Here is a 12,655-nt window from a genome sequence, read left to right on the forward strand (position 1 = left end):
TTGATCTGTGGCCAGAACTGTCACAATTTGCCATAAACCTTTTGTCTTGCCCTGCCTCAAGTGTCCTCTCAGAAAGGACCTTCAGTGCAGCAGGAGGGATTGTAACTGAGAAGAGAACTCGTCTAGGTCAAAAAAGTGTGGATTACCTGACCTTTATTAAAATGAATGAGGCATGGATCTCGGAGGGTTACTGCACGCCAGAAGACTTGTTCTGACTACCCATGCAGCTGTCCTTCTCTACACGCCACATGACAGCACACACAGCTGTCCTTTAGCGTCCTCCTCCGCCACCGTACAAACTAGGGTGCAAATCCTACTGGTTTCATTTTAAGCCAAACTTTTTGGACAGGTAAATCCGGAGTTTTTCTGGCCTCTGTGCTTCAGTGGCTGCGACAACAAAAAAACTAAGATTTTCTTTTTTTTGTAACTTATATTTTTTATTAGATTTCGACAATGGTAATTGTACAATGACAGTAATAAATGCAAACATGTATGTAATAACAGTGCAGCATGGTAAGGTTATTAAGGGTGTATATAGGTTTTCACGGTGGTGCATTCCATGATGTCTCTGTTGAAGATAAGATGAAAAAAGGTAGTTGGTAAGACACATATTAGGTAGTTATATTTCAACGCTACAATAGGGTTTCAGCCTTCATTAGCGTACAGTTCCCAGGGCGTCCAAATTTTGAGAAACTGGGGGGTTCTATTAGCTAGTCTGGCAATGCCAGCTTCAAAAACCTTGTTAAAGTCTACTCGTCTTCATTTGACCTCAGCTAAGGTAGGGGGGGTTGGAGTTTTCCAATGTGCAGCTATCGAAATTCGAGTTGCTGTTAAAACATGGTTGATCAGTGCTTGGTACGCTATATTAGTTTTTGGAAAGAGTTTGCAGAGCAAAATGTGCTTCAGTGGCTGCAACAACAAAAAAACAAAGATTTTCAAAATTTATCTAACATATTTTTTCTGGCCTCTGTGCTTTAGTGGCTGCGACAAAAAAAACCCTAATTTTTCAGGAATGTACACATTCCTGATTTTTCAGGGTTCTGCAACAGCGGCAAAATCGTATTTTTTATGGTCACCACAGGTGATCAATAAAGTAGGACAAAACTGGGCCCACACTGCAGAACCAGTGTTTTTTGGTTCACTTCACTGTACATTGAATTACCTCTGCCTGACCGTGCACGTGCGCACAAGCACGGTGACTGCTAAACACACCACTAAAGAAATATTCCCACCGACAGGACGTCGGTGGGAATATTTCTGTAGTGGTGTGTTTAGCAGTCAGGTGACAAGCAACTAGTAAAAACTATTATTCGCTCACTTGACGGTATCATTAAAGCTTATTGCGTTTTTTTTCATTGCAGTAAACGCAGCGTTTTTTCTTTGCGTGTGAACCGGCTGGTAACCTTTACACGACTTGATTGGCATGTAGACGCCGGACATTTTAAAAGCAGTTTATTACACAAGTTCAGAAATGTAGTGTGATTTGTGCCCTTTACAGCACAAAACGCAACGCTGTGTCAACAACGTATTTTTCAGAGAAATTCTTGCCCTTGATCCCCCTCCTGCATGCCACTGTCCAGGTCGTGGCACCCTTTAAACAACTTCAAAATCATTTTTCTGGCCAGAAATGGCTTTTCTAGGTTTTAACGTTCGCCTTCCCATTGAAGTCTATGGGGTTCGCAAAGTTCGCGAACGTTCGCACTTTTTGGCGGAAGTTCACGAACGGGTTCGCGAACTTTTTTTGTGAGGTTCGCTACATCTCTAACAATTTGGCAAATCTGTTGGGATGCGCAAACCCTGGCGCGGCCTCCCTCCCTTTTCCCCCACGCTAGATTGTCTAACTGTCACCCAGCTTACTGCCTTATCATCCTTTCGCTGCTCCCCTCCCCCCAAATTATCTGACCCCGCTAGCTCCTGCACAGTGAGCAAGAGACTCCTCTCAAGATTGTCAATCGAACGCAGTGCAACTTGTTCCTCTAGGGCTCCAACACGAGCCTTTAAAGTGGCAATTCGCACACATCCACAACAGAGGTATGCACTTTGGAACTGCACAACTGCATACATGTGGCAGGCTGTGCACTTAGTCAAACCTTCAGTGTTGCTGCCACTCATTCTCCCAGTAACAGAAACAATGGGAAAAAGATTTGGAATAAATACAAACTTTGTATGTTCTGTCCTCACCATGTGTTACCCTGAGGTAGTGTGTAGCTTGACATACAGCTAAACCTTCTCACACTCCAATAAAGAGACCAAGGGTTAAATCTGTAGAACTTTACTGGGTGATTGTGGAAAATAATAGTGGTGAAACAGTGATGCTTCAATGGGGGAGAAGGTAGATGTGGTGTGCTTCATCCACAGCATGGGCTACAAAATGGAGTCTGGACTCCCACAAAGCATTGTAAAACGTCACATGTCAGGAAGTATGGTGGTTCCATAGGGTCATAGGCTACACAGAAAAATCTTTCTCTCTCAAAACAAAACAGTGGAACATTTGTTGAATGTCAGCAATAAAGGCAATAGAGTCTTTGTGGAAACGAAGGAGTACTCCCAGAAGTTTGTTATTGAGGCCAGTGTAAGATTTACACCAGGGCCTGTTAGGAGAACATTATTTAGGGAGACACTTTTGAACTTAGAACTGTTGGCATCATTTTTAACTAGCCCCTGCTCCATTATTTCTAAGAAGAGTTTATCCTCAATAGACATTGCTATCGAATTATCATCTTTTGATCTGTGAAACACTGTGCACCCTAGATGATCTTGATCACTGTCATAAGCATTGTTGTCATCAAAGGGGTTTAAGAGAGAGTGAGTCAGGTTTGTATTGAAAGGCCTTTCTTTTATGAGGAAGTTATTGTGACATGGTTGGAAGATGGAGGGACGCCCATTTTCTAGTGTGTTTGTGAGCATGCTGTTTACATAGGCTGGTTTGTGCACACTTCCAAGACAGACGTCTCCTATTATGACCCATCCTAGGTCCAACTTCTGTGCATAAGGAGCATTGTTTGGACCATTAATCTGGTCACTCGCTTTATGGACTTGTAAGATATCCCTGCCAAGGAGAAGCAGTATCTGAGCCTTAGGGTCAAGTTCAGGGATTAAGTGCATTACAGGTTTTAAGTGCACGTGGTGCTGTGCTACATCTGGTGTAGAAATTTCAGATCTATTGTCAGGAATTCTGTTGCACTCAATTATGGTTGGCAAAGGTAAGTGTACCTGTCCATCTATGGTCTCTACTTGGTAACCAGATGCCCTTCTCCCTGTTGTCTCGATGATTCCTGCACAAGTTTTTAGGAAGTAAGGAGTGCTTGGGCCTTAGATATTGAATGCGTCAAAGAAGGCTGAACAGGCTAGAGATCTGTTGATCTGGTCATCCAGGATTGTGTAAAGCTTAACTGCTCTGTCTTTGTGGCCTGCTGGATATACTTTGACAAGGCAGATTTTAGAGCAGGATTTGCCACCTGTTGATCCTTTACAAATTTCTGTGCATTGTGAACTGACCTCTGGTGTAGCTGTAGCAGTGTCACCTTCCTCCCCGCCATGCTTGCTGGCACCATTGTTGTGAAGCAAAACCCACGGGGCTGGCCCAGGGTGTAAAGCTGTGTTATGATGTGTGCTGTCACATTCTGTGCATTTTACACTGACCTTACAGTCCTTAGCAAGGTGAGCTGTTGATGAGCAGCACTTGTAACACATGTTGTTCTCCTTTAGGAAAGGTTTGCGGTCTTCTATGGACTTCTCCCTGAAGGCTCTGCATTTCAGGAGAGGATGAGGCTTTTGATGTAGGGGACACTGCTTACCAGGGTCTCTGCTCTTTGTCTCTTCATGCGTAGGAACAGCAAATCTGTGGGAAGAATCTAAAAAGGAAGCATTAGTTTTATGAACTGTTACTGCTGCTTTGCGAGCGTTAAGTACTAAAGGAGTGGTGTGTGGCAGACTAAAATCAAAACTGGAGTCATTTCCCATCTTGACTTGTTGGTATACAAAGTCCACAAGCACAATGAAAGGAGGAAATGGGACATTGTGCCTTTCTTTGTACTTAGATCTGTGTGTCATCCAGAGCTCCTGCAAGTTGTAAGGTAACTTTTGCACAATGGGGTTAACACCTCTTGCTGTGTCAAGGAATGCAAGTCCCCTTCAGCTTTAGCAACCTGAAGTTCCATTAACAAGTCACTTAGATCCCTAAGTTTTTGGTTACCTTTATTAGATATTTTAGGGAAATCGTCAATTCTCTTGAAAAGTGCATTCTCTATTACCTCTGCTGGGCCATAACACTCATTAAGTCTGTGCCAGATCATTTTGAGACCAGTCTGTGGGTGGTTTATGTTGATCACCCTGATCCTTTTGGCATGCTCTGCAGACTCAGTGCCAAAGTATTTGATAAGGAGGTCTATCTCCTCACTGTATGAGAGGTCTAAGTCTCTGGTTGTTGAAAGGAGGATCGCCAGGCTCTGAAACCTTCTGGGCGGTCATTAAATTTTACAAGTCCTTTGGTGATTAGCTCACACCTGGCAAAGAACTTGGCAGTCCATTGTGGCCTGGTTGGCACCAGGGTAGGTAGGTGGATGAGTGTTATAGTGAGAAGGTGTTGTATAATCATACCTGTCTGGAGGTTCTCCTTTAGTCTAATTTGTGACATACTGCCTTAACATAGCAGAGGAAATAGTTGTAGGGTTACCCGTAAGTTTGGGTACCTGGCTGATGTGGGTGCCATAAGCAGGATCACTTTGCTCTGCATTGTCTCTCTGGTACACATGTGCATGGCCGCTGACTCTTTGGGTCACATAGCGTTGTTGGTCTGGCTCCTGTGCTGAAAGAGAATCTGCATCCTGCTTGGAGTGCTGGTGGACATACTCAGAGGTGCGCTGCAGTGGGTCTTGACCCTCAATCTCTAGATCTGATGCCCTGCTGTGTCTTTCGCTGTCAGGGTATATCATTGGTCTTTAGAGCTTCAGCAATGGCTGTTGCAGCTTCCCTCTCTATGGCCAGCTTTTCTAAATATGCTTCTAAATGTGCATTCTCTGCATCTAGGCGTGCTTTCTCTATTTTTGCCTTCATCTTCCCTTTCTGCAAAGGAGACTCAGGCCTTGGCTGCTTCTGCCTTTGCACGGCCAATTGTGGCCGCATTGATGACAGATGAGTGCTGGGAAGAGCCAGAGACTTGGGACCTGGTTATAAGTGAAGGTGTCCATTTCTGGGACATTATGCTGATGCAAGGTATTTGTTATTGTAGGAAGTGTTGTATAGACGAATGCAGGTAGCTGCAAAATAGCAGGCCTCAGTGTATTTAGGGCCTAGAGCCTTATCGCAGTTTAGTAGGTGTACACTACACTTATGTAGCTGCCTTCTTGCTGTGCTTGTTTTTTTTTTTTTTCCAACTGTATTTTTATTTATTTTTCACATTTTAAACACAGGTACATTGTTTCCAGAAAATAAAGCATACATATTTATATTCAATGACATTCAAAATTGTGCTTTCTTTAGAAAAATTAAACCAGTAAACTTTCGTATCATTAGAGAGAAAAGACAAGAAAAATTCGATATGAGTGTGTGGTACCAGGTTCATGGTGTATTTATTCGGGATACTTATAGGTATTTCTTTGCAGGAGTGCCATATGCTTAGTTTAGTTGCCCCTTTTCGTTTTTATTTAAGCTAGATTTTGGCTTTCCTGTCGGTCTTGGCCCTGTAAATCAGCATAGTAGGCCTGCCACATAAACCAGTCCTCTTCTACTGTTAGGGACCTGCCATGCGATAAAGCTGTTAGGTATTCCATTCTCCTTACTTGCTCAATTTTATTAACTAGATCTTGGAAGGAGGGGGTCAGAGTATTTTTCCAGTGGGCAGCAATTAAACATCTGGTCGCTGTAAATATACAGTTCAGTATTTTTTGTGTTCTCTTTCCCACTCCCTGGACTGGGCAGCCCAATAAGTGGGTCAGAGGATCAATTGGTAGGTCTAAGCATAGGGTTCGTATAGTTATTTGATTTACCATGGATCATAAGGGGGTGATTTTCGGGCATGTCCAAAAAACGTGGTACAGCGTTGCAGGTACTGCATCGCACCTCCAGCAGTTTGGTGTAGTCTCTGGGAAGAGTTTGTGTAGGAGAGCCGGTGTGTGGTACCACCCAAACAAAATTTTATAAATATTTTTTTTTATGGTGGTACATATGGAGGACTTTGCCGCATTGGACCAGATACGGTCCCATTGCTCCATGGCTATAGAGATAGAGAGGGTTTTTTCCCATTGCCGCATATATGGGTGAGGGGTTTCTTCCACTGGGTAAGAGTTAAGTATGTTGTATATTTGGGATATATGTCCCTTCCTTTCGTCCCCCCTAGAACATAGCTTCTCAAATGCAGTGAGGTCTAGTACTTTCATGGTTGGGCATACCGATTTCGTATAATGCCTCAGCTGAAAATACATGTACACTGGGAGACCTGCTAGTCCATATTTCTCTTCTAGAGCTTGTTTCTCTAAAAAATTCTTTGTTCTTGGATCAAATAGGTGGATAAGTTGAAATGCTGTTGTGTGTTTCCAGAGTTGGGCGAAATGCGCCTCTAGATCCAAGGGAAATGTCTCATTATACAAAAATGGGGTAAGTGGGGATATTCTATTCGGAGGAGTCAATTTATTTTTGCATTTGGACCATATTTTGACAGTAAATGGGATTGTAGATGGTGCAATTTTACCAGAAATTACGCTTTTTTGCGCCCATACCAATGAGCTTGGATGTATCGGTGTTAGGGCCAGTTTTTCTATTTCCATCCATTTAGTATATGCAAACTTAGAGGACCATTGAATTATCTGCCTCACCTGTGTTGCTAAATAATAGTTATAGAAATCTGGTACACTTAGTCCTCCTTGCGAGCGGTGTCGTTGTAGTACCTGTCTACGTACCCTTTGCCTCCTTCCACCCCATATATATCTATAGCATAGGTTTTGGAAGCTTTGAAGAGCTGGTCGGGGGATCGCTACTGGCAGGGTCTCAAAATAATATAATAACCGAGGTAAGATTGTCATTTTGAGTGTGGCAATTTTGCCAAACCATGAAAGATTCATTTTCCCCCATTTGTTTATATCTGCTGTCATTGATCGCCACAGCGGTGCATAATTTATTTTATACAGTGTGTCATATCTCTGTGTTATGTGGATACCCAGGTATTTAAGGCATTCTGTTCGCCATTTATAATCATAGTTCAGTTTAAGCAGTTTCAGGGCGGTAGGAGGTAGATTTAAAGGGAGTGCCTCAGTTTTATCACTATTAATCTTATAGCCTGAGTATAGTCCGTAAAGATTCAGTTCCTGGTGTAGATTTGGAAGAGATGTGAGGGGGCGTGTCAATGTAAAGAGAACATCGTCTGCATAAAGACATACTTTAAAATTTTTATCTCTTATCTGTACTCCGTGTATATCAGGATTATTTCTTATCCTGGCTGCCAGCGGCTCGATGCTCAGTACAAACAGTAATGGCGACAGGGGGCAGCCCTGTCTTGTGCCGTTGTTAATGACAAATTGGTTAGAAAGTAGTCCTGCGGATTTTACTAAGGCGGTTGGTTGTGAGTATAAACCCTGGATAGCTTGAATAAATGGCCCGGTGAAGCCCATTATTTCTAAAGTGGAGAACATAAAGGTCCAATTTAGACGATCAAACGCCTTCTCCGCATCGACACTCAGTATCAATGCGCTAGTCGATTCTTTATTTATTATATCTATCAAATCAATAACCCTTCGAGTGTTATCTCCCGCCTGTCTATGCTTCACGAACCCTACTTGATCTTTATGGATCAACCCTGGCAATATACTGTTTAATCTATTCGCTAAGATTTTAGTGAAAATTTTGAGGTCTGCATTTAATAAGGAGATCGGTCTATAGCTAGAACATTTCGTATGATCACGCCCCTCTTTGGGTATTACTGTAATATATGATTTTAGTGTTTCCTTATGAATTGCATTACCCTGCATGTAGCTATTGTATAGTTTACACATTCTCGGGGATAGTTGTTTGAGGAAGCTCTTATAATATTTGTATGTTAGGCCATCTGGCCCTGGTGCTTTTTTTGAGGGGAGTTCCTTCATAACTTTACTAAGTTCTTCTTCAGTTATGTCTGCGTTTAGGAATTCTAATTCCTTATTTGTAAGAGTAGGGAGACCGCATTGTGCTAGAAAGTCTTTGCTTGCCTGTCGATGTCTGTTTGGGTTATTATTTTTATGACTAGGTAGGTTGTATAAATTCTCATAGTAGCTTCTAAAACATTCTAGTATTTTTTCTGGGTTAGCTTCTATAGTATCTTTGTTTTGAATCATTATAGGATTGTTTAATGTTTTGCGTTCCTTAATTTTATTTGCTAGCATTGTGTGGGCTTTGTTTCCGAATTCATAGTACTTTTGTTTAGTCCATTGCATAGATTTTTCTACTTCCTGGATCTGAATATCTTTGATACTATTTCTCAGTTGAGTAATTCTAGCTAGCTTGTGTACAGTTGGCCGAGCTGCGAATTGCTGTTCTATTCAGTGTAGGGAGCGTTTTAAAGTTAAAGCTAATCTATTATGTTTCAGCCTACTAGCAAGTGATATTAACTCTCCCCTGATAAACGCTTTATGAGTTTCCCAAACTATAGAGAAGTCTTGTACTGATTCTATGTTTAGTTTAAAAAATTCTTCTAGTTTGTCCTCTAGTAGTTTCAAATGTTCGGGGGCCGATAGCAAAGTCTCGTTTAGTCTCCACTGACATGTCTTATTCCTTATCAGCTCTTTTAGGGGAATTTTCGCTATGACCGGTGCATGATCGGACCAAGTTATCTGTTCTATGTTAGCTCTACTGTTTGGGTGGCATAACTGGGGGGAGATGAAAATGTAATCAATTCTGCTATATGTTTTATGGGGGTGGGAATAGAAAGTATATTGCTTTTGCGTTGGGTGTCTTATCCTCCAAATATCAAGGAGCGGAATTTTACGTATAAGCTGCCTAAATCTTCTTGAGGACATCTCTGCTTCTTTTGGGGGGGGGGCCTCTTTTAATCTCAGGACGTCTCGTAGCTGAGAGGCGGCTAGATTAAAATCTCCACCTAGGATAATAGGGTTGTTCTGATATTTCTGGAGCTTGGAGCTGATTCTGTTCAGAAACTGGGTCTGACCTTGTTTGGGGGCATAAACATTTACTATTGATACTGGTGTACCTTCTAGGGTCCCATTCAGTATAATGTAATGGCCATCTCTATCCACCTCTTTGTGCCCAAGAGAGAAATTGGTAGTATTGCGTATTAAGATTGCAACTCCTGCTTTTTTTCGGTGATTGGAAGAAAAATAATGTTTTGAATAGGCATTGTTTATTAGTCTCCAAGTTTCGCTTTTTTTATGATGTGTCTCCTGTAGGAGTGCTACATCTGCATTTAGTTGTTTTAGTTCTTTAAAAATCAGCCTTCTCTTCAAAGGGGAGTTTGTCCCTTTAACATTTAGTGTAATGATATTAACCATTGATCCTATCACCAATTACTCTCTTAATGCATTCGAAACGTGGATAGAGGTTCCCATTAAAAAGGGGGATTTGTAACTCAATCATCCAATTTGGGTTTACATAATAGTGGTACCACATGATATATAAGGGATTAACATTTAACAATGCAGCCAAAATAACAACAATAACATATAAAAATGTAACATTTAAAATCAAAAAGATTAACCATAATATGAAGGAAGCGTGGAAGCATATTATACTCATCTGCCCTTGTAGCCGAGTGTTTCCAGCTTTTATTGAAGAGAGCTAAGGGCAGGTTGATGTTTAATTATATCTGGTTCCACTCAAATGTTATCCTTCTGAACTTCTAGGATTTACTCCTGTGGGTCAAAGTCTGACTGAGGAAGTTGTTGTGTTGTCCTCAGATTTAGCTTCGGGGTTTCAGTCGGGCTCGGTTGTGGTGTGTGGACAGTTCAATGTCCTAAAACAGAGATTGCTCCTTTCTGAGCCGGTCCCGGCCTAGGGTGGGTGATCGCTGCGTCCGGTGGCGTCTTGGTGTCTGCGAGGATCCCTCTTGGCCGACGGCGTTGCAGCTTCTGCTCTGGGCGGTAGGGGATGTTCTGTGTCTTCATTGTTAGGTCTTTTTTTGTGGGTCAGTGGAACTTTGTCCCATATTGGTTGCACCTTGGTAGGCTGCAGTCGTCCTGTTGGTTGTGATCTGTGATCTTTCGGCGGTAAGTCCATTGTTGCCAGGAACTGTTTAATTTGCGTTGGGTCTTGTAGAATATATTGTCTGTTATTCTTAGTTGCAATTAGCTTAAAGGGGTATCCCCATCGGTAGGGGATGCCATTGTCCCGTAGTTGTTGTGTGAGTGGTTTTAGCGCTCTCCGCTTTGCCAAAGTGATAGCAGATATATCATTAAATATTTGGAGTGAGGTTCCTTGGTATTCAATAAATTGACAGTTCCTGGTTGCTTCTATGATTTTTTCCTTACTCTCATAGTAGTGTAAGCAGGTAATAACATCTTTTGGTAATTTAGCGTCTGGTGGTCTGGCTCCCAAGGCTCTGTGAGCCCTATCCATGCGCCACGATTCTAGAGGCTGGTCAGGGACCAGTGTGCTGAAGAGGTTTAGTAAATGGCTTTTAAGTTCTGTTTGTTTAACTCCGTCTGGTATTCCTCTGATACGCAGATTACACCTGCGGTTTCTGTTTTCTAAGTCTTCACAGAGCAGTTTAAGTTGGCCATGTTCTGACTGTAAAGCGTTATGCTCATCCACTAAATTATTGTAGTTGGCAGTCAAGTCATCTAGCGTGCTCTCTACTTTTTCTGTTCTCTCTCCCAATTCTATGATTTCAGTTCGTATTGTGGAGAGTGCTTGGGCCACAGTGGCCATTATGGTGGCCGTAAGAGAGTCCCTTAAGGTGTCTAGGTGTTGCAACAGAATTCCTTCCGTTACTGGAATCATGTCAACTGACCTTTGGGATGTCTCTTGTGTTGTTATAGGTTGGGGACTCGGACTACGCGAGCCTGAGATTGCCGAAGCAGCAGGAGATGAGGGTGCGGGTGAACGTATTCCTGCTTCCTCTCTGTCAGCGCCATCTTGGACTGTGCGCGACGCGGCCGTTCCCGGATATTTGCTAAGGTAAGGGGACATTGTGCCTGCTGTGTCTTTGGGTTTTCTTTTCCCCATTGTGATCTGCCACCGGTCTCTTATTATCCGGCGCTAGTAGGTAGCGTAGAAAAGCTCAAATGCCGGCTTTTACCCAGGCAGTGGGACGGAGCTCACTTAGGTTGCGTCTAGCTCATTCCGGTCCGCGCATGCGCCCCCGCTGTGCTTGTTTTATAGCCTGTAGTGAAGCTTCTGAACTGCTCTACCCACTGGATAGCTGCTGTTTCACTGTTCTGTCCTCACCACGTGTTACCCTGAGGTAGTGTGTAGCTTGACATACAGCTAAACCTCCCCACACTCCAATAAAGAGACCAAGGGTTAAATCTGTAGAACTTTACTGGGTGATTGTGGAAAATAATAGTGGTGAAACAACGATGCTTCCATGGGGGAGAAGGTAGATGTAGTGTGCTTCTTCCACAGCATGGGCTACAAAATGGAGTCTGGACTCCCACAAAGGACGTCACATCTCAGGAAGTATGGTGGTTCCATAGGGTCATAGGCTACACAGAAAATGAATACCTGCATTTACAGCAAACAGCCAGCAGAGAGAGTTCACTGCTAATGAGCAACAATAAACAAAAAGATGATGGAAGCTATGCTGGAGACATGACATTGTACCTTGTCTGAAACTCATTTTGTTTGTAACTCCTGTGGTTTATAACTCCACTTACAGAGCCCCACTAACTCCTGTGGCTTATAACTCCACTTACAGAGCCCCACTTACTCCTGTGGTTTATAACTCCACTTACAGAGCCCCACTAACTCCTGTGGTTTATAACTCCACTTACAGAGCCCCACTAACTCCTGTGGTTTATAACTCCACTTACAGAGCCCCACTTAACGAGCAATCACTTAAAGAGCACCAACCACAAGAGCAAGCTCCACTGGAGTCCCAGTGGATCTATTTATACTGTCTGTTCAGGTGCAACTAATCAAACCCCACCCACTTCAAACTGAGGGCAACTAAAAAGGAATGCAACTTCTGGCAAACATGCTGTAAGCCTTATAGTTCACCAAACTTTGTAATTTAGCACCAAAAACAGCAAATACTATTGGAAAAATTAAACCCAACAGTTAAACAACACAATGATTTTGAATAAAGTAAATAAAATATACTTATCTTTTTTTGTTGAATTAGTACAATCTTGCATAGCCCTCTTCTGGAAATAGATTTCTTTAAGACTAGTAAAAAGATGTCAGTTGTGGGGTTCTAGGTTAACATCTCCCTGTAAGTGGACAAATAAACACTGCTGTGTAATTATTTCTTGTAGATATTTTATGTAGAGCACAGATGACCTGCAAAATCAACCCTAGATTTGTCAAAGTGAGAGGACCCCGTGACTTATCCAGGAAAAGAACCTGGACAGTCCTTGGCCTTTGATTTAAACAGTCAAAGTCTCTATCCATTTCTGCAGTGCTAATTTGCAAAAAGGCCTTTGCAGTATCAGACATTAAAGCAATCTTATCTAAAAGGATTTTAAAAGAAGGTCAGGATTAAGAATTGGTCCTGTCAGTAGGCACTCATTCAGGG

General features: G+C 42.4%; 1 protein-coding gene across 1 annotated transcript in view; it reads left to right on the top strand.

The window, feature by feature from the left end:
- Positions 1-11,012: 11,012 nt before the first annotated feature.
- shroom3 (shroom family member 3) overlaps positions 11,013-12,655 on the top strand; it is a 135,805-nt gene continuing 134,162 nt past the window's right edge. Inside the window, 1 exon segment of the mRNA XM_031903546.1 lies at positions 11,013-11,097. The gene's annotated coding sequence lies outside the window, so the exon portion shown is untranslated.

The sequence above is a fragment of the Xenopus tropicalis genome, chromosome 1 (genome assembly GCF_000004195.4).
Source record: "Xenopus tropicalis strain Nigerian chromosome 1, UCB_Xtro_10.0, whole genome shotgun sequence".
Lineage (NCBI taxonomy): Eukaryota > Metazoa > Chordata > Amphibia > Anura > Pipidae > Xenopus > Xenopus tropicalis.